Raw genomic sequence first — 6568 nt, 5'->3', positions numbered from 1 at the left:
GCCGCCAGGGACTGCCGGCTCCTGGTGAGGAAGTCCACTCGCCATATTCCAGCTAGCCGAGGAATGAAGGGAGGGAGAAGCACCGCGACGAAGTTGTGAACTCGGGGTACAGCCTTGGTGCACGCGAGAGCAGGCTCTCAGTATGGTTCAGATTCGAAAGGAGAGAGATAAGGGTGTGCGGGCGCTTTCTTTCCCGTGCCCGAAATTAGGAAGGCGGCCGGAGCTCGGGGCTTGTTTATCCTCAGGTGCGTGCGTGTGTGTGTGTGTGTGTGTGCGCACGCGCAGGGATTTTCCCAGTGAGAATTTTCTCTGTTCCTTGCTGGTGAACGAGGTCTTCGGTGGAGGGTCTGTGCGGAGGCCAGAGCAGGTCCCGTGGCGTCGCGCTCGCTTGGCTGGCGCCGCGTGAGCCCTGCCCCGCAGGCTCGCGGGTTCTGCGGAAAGCCTCTGGGCACGGTAGAGAGAAGAGGGGCTCCCTCACTCCGCTCGCCAAGGGGCTGTGCTTCCGCCCGCGACTTCTTCAGTGGACCGGTAGCTACATCCTTGAGGTTTAAGTAAGGACCGGCTCATCCACGGAGGGTGCCTACCTAGGAACTAGGGCGCAGCAGGGCGCCCTCCTGCGCCCCGGCTCTCCATGACATGGTTTCTGCCCCAGCAGTACCTCCAAGGCAGGCTGGCGAGCCTGTCTGTCCCCTCACACCCCTACCCCGCGACTTCCTGGGAAGTTTGTGAGAAGGGACTAGAAGAGGATAGCTTCACTCAAACCTACTTAGGTTGCTCTTTGACTATATACTACAGCTATGTTTTGTATCTTTTTCTGTCAACTGTTGGCAAACAGTTCCAAGTCTGCGCTGTGCCTTGGGGAATTTACCGTTAAGATGTGTCTGTGGAAGGCGTGGGGGATTCACTGACTCCTTACTACCCCAGCCCACCGAGGGCAGGGAGGGAGTGGATTGTCAGCCCCTGCACAAACACAAACCCTGGCCAAGGTGCTGCACCTTAAGTTGATTGTACCTTTGCGCGAGTGAGGGGAGTGTGTGAGTGGGCGCAGGTGTGTGTGACTCACGTCCTTGTTACCCAATACAGCTGTGCTTTAATAGTTGTGGTCCATAGGTGGCCTCTGTTAGGACCGCAATGTAAGACGGTGGGTTTTGCTCTGACAGCCTTTCTTTGGATGCGCAGGACACACTCTCAGAAGGTCTCACTCTTCGTTTTTCTTACTCAGAGGCAGCTTTGATTTTGTCGTCAGGAACTCGATTTCCTAAATTGCCTAGAACTCACCTTCAGAGCTACAGTTCGCCAGGCCTCGGCGTCTGGGTTGGAACTGTGGAAAACTTAACGAGGTAGAGAAGGGGACTCTCATCCCAGGGTGGTCCAGTGAGGCAAGGCTGAACCAGGAGGGGTTGGTCTGACCTTCCTTTTGTCTTGCCGTGGTTCTGTGGCCTGGGTTGGAGGAGGCACTGGCCAAAATTTAGGGGACCAATCCCTGAAGGCTTTGGGATCAGCTTTTTTTTTTTTTTCTTTTGGGGATGTGTGTGGATTTTACCCTCCCCCATTGCAGCAGATCTGGCTTCTGGCTATTAAGTTGTTGGTGCTGGGCACTGGGGGACTGGTCCCCTCTGGCACATATACCCAATCATTCTCTTTCTTGGGGCATCGGACCCAGTAGCCTAAGAATTCCATGGAGGGGGGTGGACATGCCCTTGGGTCTCAGGGAGGAAGAGGGGTTAATCTCCGGCTGTGGCTGTTTAAACCTGGTAGTGGAGGAGACAACAGAAAGGCTCTCCCGCAGGGATCCCTCCAACCTGCCAACTGGAAGGGTCGCCCGCCACCCCACCACCAGGTTCTGCTTCTTCACTCTGGGCCACCACAGATGGAGCACTTGGCAGCGCAGGTCTAGAGATTCCCCAACCTCAGTGCCTCTGGTGCCCTGGCCTCTAGGGGTGTTTTAGGGGTTGGAATCCAGTATAGTCTTTTGCTTTGGAGGGATGGGTGAGGTGCATTCCCTTCAGGAAAACGTTATCAAATTATGTAATCATTTCTCTCTTTTGGTGGCCTTCTTCCTTACACCCTGTACGCCCCCCACACACAGCGCCTCCCGACACTGCTCACTCCTGGGTGGCCTGGTCTTTGAAGCGATTGCTGGCCTTCTGCTTTTCTGTGCAGAGGTTGCGGAGCAGGTCCCGGCCTTCCCGCTCCGAGAGCCCCTGGGTCACCCGATCGGGCCATGCCTGGCTGGGGCTTCTCCGGACAAACTCGGGGGTCTTTATCCGTTTGAGGGGCGTAGGCCTGAGCAAGAAGCTCGGGAGAATCCGGAGGGAGGAGGCTGGGAGCAATCTGAGACCAACTTTGGGTAGAGAAATAGAACACCCCGCGCCCCCCCAAAGCGCGGACTGGTGGGCGGGGCAGCCCCCCTCCCGCTGCCTCAGGTCAGTGTTTTTTAAGGAATTCGAACCCCGGCTCCTTGCTCTGAATGGTGGGAGTGCTCTGCAGGAGGCAACACCCTCGACACCCTCGGGGTCACATCCAGCACGCGCAGAGTTCCTTGTTTTGTGGGCGCCAGTGGGTAGGTTCAAAAAAGGACTTCGTCCTAAACTGATGCGTCCCAGCTACTTGGCCCACGATTTAGGGTGGCTGGTTTCTCTTGTTTCCGGCACAACCTGCCTTTGTCCGGGGTCGTCCCCGCTGCCTCCCCCAGGGCTGCCGAGGTCCGAGTTCCCACAGCGCCTAACCCAGCGCTGGGTGCGCTGGCCTCTTAGCCTCCTCCGAACCTCTCTCCTCCCCGAATCCAGCAGTTCCCCCACGCACCTGGGTCCTGTCGGCCCCTCTTGCTGACCAAGACGTTTGGGAATAGTGGGGGACGTCCAGGGAGGTGGGCGTTTTATCCGCCCCTTGCCCTCGGTTTTGGTCCATCTCACACGTAGTCTCCCGGGGCTCGCAGGAAAGGACAACGGACATCCCGGAATGCTGGCTAGGGAGCAGGCCAGCCCCGCGGGAGGAAGGAGTGATTCGCCGGGTCCAGGCTGGGAGTGGTAAATGAGAAGCCAGCCCGGGCGTCTCCCATCCCTTCCTTGTCTCCTAAAAGATCTGTCTTGCGCTCATGTGAACCCCGAAGCTGTGGGGGGAGGGCATTTGATTTTGTATTTGGCAGGATCTGGGCGAAGGACTCCTCAGGACGCTTCACTACCCTTTCTTCCCTTCCCGGCGCTCCTGCGCGGGGTGAGGCTCCCTGCACTGGTCGCGTTAGAATCCTCGTCCCCGACCTTATCCTCTTGCGGGCCATTTCTTAAGGGTGGAGTGAACTCACTTCCCGGTGGGCAGTTCTCTCAAACTCTAGAGCAGGGATTTGCTCTTAGTCCCATTCCTGTCGTTTCTTGTGGTGCCAGGAAAAAAAAAAAAAAACGGAAAAGAATATAGAGATTGAAATTCCATCAGATTCCAGTACAGATATCCAAACAGCAGCCCCCGACGCCACAAACCTCCTTCCCCGCGTCACAAAAATATTGTCAGGGGCGGGCCAACTTTTAAAGGTCAGACTGGCTGTCCCCGTCGGCAGATTCGGGCCTCGCGGGTTGGGGATTCAAATTCTCCAACCGTGAGGATCCCGTCCCAGCGTCGGGCTAGAGCCACGCACCAGTCAGAGGAGTTTGGAGAAACCCGGGTGACTGCGGCCGTGCCTCGCTTGGGGTGGCGGGAGGCCGAGGGCGCCCGAGGGGCGCGCTGGCCCCGGCCCCCTCCGTTCCCTTCAACCGTGAGGATCCCGTCCCAGCGTCGGGCTAGAGCCACGCACCAGTCAGAGGGAGTTTGGAGAAACCCGGGTGACTGCGGCCGTGCCTCGCTTGGGGTGGCGGGAGGCCGAGGGCGCCCGAGGGGCGCGCTGGCTCCGGCCTCCTCCGTTCCCTTGCCTAGATCGGAGAGGGCAGAGAGGGCGGAGGGGAGCCCGCCTGGGAAGCCGCAGACTCAGGGCGCTCAGGGAGAGGAATTAACGATTTAACCAGGACAAAGAGCAGGCAGGTGGGGCGGGTGAGGGGCGAAGGTCTGCACTGAGCGGTCCCATGTCCGTGTCTAGGTAAGACGAAAAGTCGGGACTGAAGAGAGGAGACAGGACCTAACTCGAGTGGTTTCCTCGCTCGGTCGCGGTCCATCCTCGCGGAAAACCAGAGCCAGGCGGGGCCGGGCGGGAGCGGCGTCCTCGGGTCTGGGAGCGCGACCTGCGTGACCTCGCCGCCACCAGGGCAGAGCTCCTCCGCCCCGCGGGCAGGCGCCGGCCTGGGTGGCCCGGGGGACTGATGATGAATTGCATCCAAAAGCGTTTGCTGCGCACCTATGGGCGGCGCAAGGTCCTGAGCGAGCCTGCCGCGCGCCCTGGGTTTTTGAGGGCTCGCTAGGGGAGGCAGGTGCGGACAGGGCGGCCCTTCCCGTGGAGCCGGCTTCGCACGCACCGCGTCCAGCCGCCCCGAGTGGAGGTCGCAACTGCGCAGGGGGCAAAAGAGGGACGGCCACCGCACGGCGCATTAGGCATTTCTGCTCTTTGGCCCTTTCCCACCGTCCACCTTGCCCGTTCCTCTTACTAGTTTATTATCCCTAGCGGTCTGGGATTGGCCAAATCCGGAACCAGTTTCCTACCTGTTTGCAGCCGGGCAGACTTTTTTCGCGCGAAGAGGCGCGGCAGGTGGGAGCGCGGCCAGAGAGCGGAGACAGTGAGCTCTTTTCTTGCGCATACCCATTTCGCACCAAGAATTTGGGAAGACAAAATTAACCCCCTACGCTGGCGGCACAAGTCTTTCCGTGACTTTTTAACCCTTAGAAAGCTGTTCTCACATTTTGGGAGCGGCTCCTCCGGCACAGAGCCTGGAGGCAGCTGGCGGGTCCCTGCGCTGCGCGCGCCTTGCCCGCATTCTCGTCTGGGCTCCCAGCGCTCAGCGGAACTTGAAGAGCGCTTGAAATGTGGCAGGCTCAAGAGAGACGAGGTCTGTACCTGCGCAGCCGTTGTTGTAAATTAAATTCGATATGGGGAGGGAATTGGTAACACTGTGTGCCCGGGGAGAAATGGAGCGGGTCGCGTGTTGTACCCACCATCCTACAGAGGAAGCCGCGGCTGGCCTGGCACTCAGCGCAGGCTTCACTCTTTGGGGCTCAGCGGTTAGCTTCATCACGGATGAGACCTTTTGTTTTTTTAAAAGAAGGCAGGGCGAATGTCTTTTAAAGGATTCTGAAGGGTGAAACTTATCAGGAAGAAGAATTACTAGCAAAACCCCGGGCGGGATGAAACCAGGAGCGGCGGAAGTTAGAGGAAGGAGTACCAAAGCTAGTTGTACCTCCCTCTTGACACGTCGAAAACAAAGCGGGGTTAAGACAAGAATGTAGGCTGAACGCTCTGGGGATTAGAGCAACGTGAGTCCTCAAGACGTCTTGGGGACCGCCTATGCGACCAAATACCAGGGTCGATTTTTTAAAAATCGAGTCCTAGAGGTGAGGTGGGGGTCGAGGCAGGCGGGAAACCGGCAAAGCAATGGCTTTCCATTGAGTAGACAAAACACAGCCCACAGGGGCGTCTTGGATTTTGAACAGTGACCTGATGACCCCGCTGACCAGGTGTAGACAGCCTCAAGTCCTAAATATTTCCATTGTCCTAACACTTCCCTTTTGCCTCGGATTTTAGTGTCCTTTCACTCTGTGCTACAGTCAATTAGTGATTACTTAGCACCGCATTAGCAGACAGAACCCAGAGAGACTCAGGCGCTGGGAGGGCTGCAGCGGAGGAAGGGGAGGGAGACAGTCACACCTGCAGTCATCCAGATTGGGAAATTAGTTAACAGGGACTCACCTTTCTTTCTATCACGTTGTTAAGGAATCTCCTTCGAGCCTCTTGATTAGTCAGTAATGGTGGATATCTTGTGGTTTTCCCTGGGAAACTAATCTTCTCCAAATTAAGGAGTTGTGGAGGGGGAGGGTTGGTGGAGTTGGATGGAGGGACCTTGTGCCATTAGGGAAATTTATCAGGATTCGGGCTGAGAAGCTTTGGAATGCAGCGAGACTTGGAACCAGTTTAGCTGCTGAGTGGATGCAAGGAGTCATCTTACCCACTTTGGGAAACCTAAGGTTGGAGACAGACTGAAACAGCAGTTTGCTATGGCAGCGACAGATGCATTACTGTATATAGATTGCTGGGTTCCGAGATGGCTGGGGGTGGGGCTTACTTTTGTAATGGTTTTCCGCCTTTCCTCCCTTCCTGGAATGCGTTGTTAACAATGCCTGTAACCCAAATGTGAGCGAACAGGGTCTACTGTTTTTAGTAAAATTCCATCGTGGCTTGAATATCTGTATTCCTTCTCTCTCTCTTCTTCCTTTATCCCTTCCTTCCTCTGTCTCTTCCTTCTTTCCTTTGTGAGATCTTTGCGGGGAGGAGCATGGGTTTGTGCAGGAATTCTGAGCACCGGGGTGCCATTGGGGGTTGAGTGCCCAGCAAGCTACAGAGAGGTGAGATCCATCTCTCTCACTGTGTTCCCAGGAGGCCTGGGAGGGAAGAGCAGTTTCTGGGTCCAGAACCAGAAGCAGCCCTGGAGCTGGG

General features: G+C 57.0%; 1 protein-coding gene across 1 annotated transcript in view; it reads left to right on the top strand.

Annotated features, from left to right (window-relative positions):
- The window catches only part of LHX4 (LIM homeobox 4), a 43107-nt gene that overhangs the window by 642 nt on the left and 35897 nt on the right, over positions 1-6568 (top strand). The gene's annotated exons all lie outside the window — the stretch shown is intronic.

This window comes from Neophocaena asiaeorientalis, unplaced genomic scaffold, assembly GCF_003031525.2.
Source record: "Neophocaena asiaeorientalis asiaeorientalis breed wild unplaced genomic scaffold, Neophocaena_asiaeorientalis_V1.1 scaffold182, whole genome shotgun sequence".
Taxonomy (NCBI): domain Eukaryota; kingdom Metazoa; phylum Chordata; class Mammalia; order Artiodactyla; family Phocoenidae; genus Neophocaena; species Neophocaena asiaeorientalis.
The sequence above is the reverse complement of the archived record's forward strand: the minus strand, read 5'-3'. Positions and strand labels throughout refer to the sequence as shown.